Below are 2,209 nucleotides of genomic sequence, written 5' to 3' on the forward strand. Positions count from 1 at the left end.
ACAGTGGCTTGAAAGTTAGAAATGTCATTAATAGTCATCAAATCACTACATTTGGCTTTGTAATAGGACTTCCAGTGTTTGACTCAGAGATCACGCTCATGGCTCTAAATTCTATAATTTATTGCACATGCATTTTCAAGGGGCTGAATAGTCTTTGACAGATTCTATGTTTTGCTCTAAAAATGACTCTCAGTAATAAAAACAGAACCTAAGCCCAACAGTTCCAATGGGAATTCACGGAAATCCAGTCCTGGGATTAAGTGCGCATGAATATCAGTGTGCTCAAATTGTCATCTCCACTCTGTCTGCTACTCCCTCCTATTTCCTGTGTCTAAGCAATTGAATTCTGCATCTAATTTTAATCTGGACACCATATCCTTTCCGCTAGTTGTACAGCATGTGCTAGCACTTAACCAGCAGGAGGGGTTGTGTAAGGTAAGAGGATTGATAGCACAGACCGGGCGTCTTAAAAATGGCTTTGCGTGACTTGGTGCCACTAGCTAAGGCTTCCTGTTCACGGGTCCAAGCTGTCTGTGAACAGCTTAGAGAGATGTGGGCCAGGAACACTGTGGAATCTTTCACTCTTATCATGTGGGGTTGATGTTTTGGGAAATTTGCATGGCAAAGGACTGGTTAACAAAATGAACTTATTCACAATGTGCTTTCTTAGAAGGTACAGGAAGAATGAGTGAATTTGTTCTAAAAAGGTGAAGAAATGACTTGGAAAATGTGATTAAGATCCATTAAGATTATAATAGATTATGGTGGCACTGAGGAAAGTAAGAGAAAAGATTTGTAAATATGTAAATTTGACTGTGACTTAAATGCTATCTCTCTTACTAGGTATAACTTACAGTCTGAAATGAAGGAAAATCAGTTTGTACCTAGAAGTTATTCTTACTTTAAAGTCAAGGGGAAACTTAGATTTCAAAGATTGTATTTAGGATAAAAATAATCACATGAAGCTACAATTACCCTTTAAAATCCTTAACATACTTATAAGTTTAAAGCTACTCAAAGTGAAAATTAAAATAACTTAAAATAAAATAACTTCCCATAATTGTTTTTAGGTGCATCAGTTTTTCAGGTTTAATTTTATACCATCTTTAATGTACACAATGCAACCTGTCAGTGGTGACATTCTGAGAAAGAAAAAAAATAAGTATTGTAATCCAGTGTGGACAATGTATCTAAAAGTATACCTTGACTTAATACAATTGTCTTCCATGTTTTACTTGTCCTTTGGCCTATTAGTCTGGTTGTCAATCTGTATATATGATAATTAACTTTATAAAGTCTTATAAATAAATGAATCTGATGCTGGAAAAAATAAAAGGGGGTTGGAGGGCAGGGGAATAAAAAGGAATTGAAATATGTTTTGTACATGTGCCAATTTCCTACAGTGAATGTAATCATTATGTACTACAAACATGAACTAATAAAAGTAAAAAAATAGAAAAAAATTAAGTTATAGAAGTATTAGTCATTCAATTATTAATTTGAAAGAATAAAAAGCACATGTTCCTTACAGAAAATCAAAGGCAACATTCAAAGCCAAATGAATAGTTAATTAAAATTTTAAATGTTTCCTTATTCTGTGTCTTGTTTACTTTTCTCTCATTGCTGAGACAAAATACCCAACAGCCAAAGTTAAAGGGGGAAAGGTTTATTTAGCTCACAGTTTGCAGAGGTTTCAGTCCATAATCAGCTGGCTTCAAGGCAGGGTGGGTGGCAGACAGGCATGGCGGAGGAGAAACGACAAGGTGGGCAGTATGTACCAAAGGGAACAAATGACCCTAACAGCATCTTTCTGCCCCTTTTATCTTATTTTATTAGGGCAGGTAGCACTCATGCCCTTAATCCTAGTTCCCTCAGGCCTGACCCCACCGTGAATCAATCACACACTCTGGATTCAACCACCTCTGAAAAAGCACACAGCTTTGGGGAGACATCTAGACACAAGCCATAACATGCTGTGAATTCAAGCCTATGTACATGAAAAGTACATTATTAAAACAAATTTTCACGAATGAGCTTTATATTATTTCAAATAAAGTGCACTTAAACTCATCTGAAGTAATATAAAGAAAGAATTGACTAAAAATTTCAAACTAGTTTATCCTGATGTTATATTTAACCTTAATTTATCTTAAGGTTTCAGACCTTAATTTATCCTCAGATTTGGGATTAAGATGAAGTTAAATAAAGT

This window comes from Heterocephalus glaber, unplaced genomic scaffold (assembly GCF_053883595.1).
Source record: "Heterocephalus glaber isolate CG9 unplaced genomic scaffold, H.glaber_assembly_v1.0 deba00001600, whole genome shotgun sequence".
In the NCBI taxonomy this organism is placed as follows: domain Eukaryota; kingdom Metazoa; phylum Chordata; class Mammalia; order Rodentia; family Bathyergidae; genus Heterocephalus; species Heterocephalus glaber.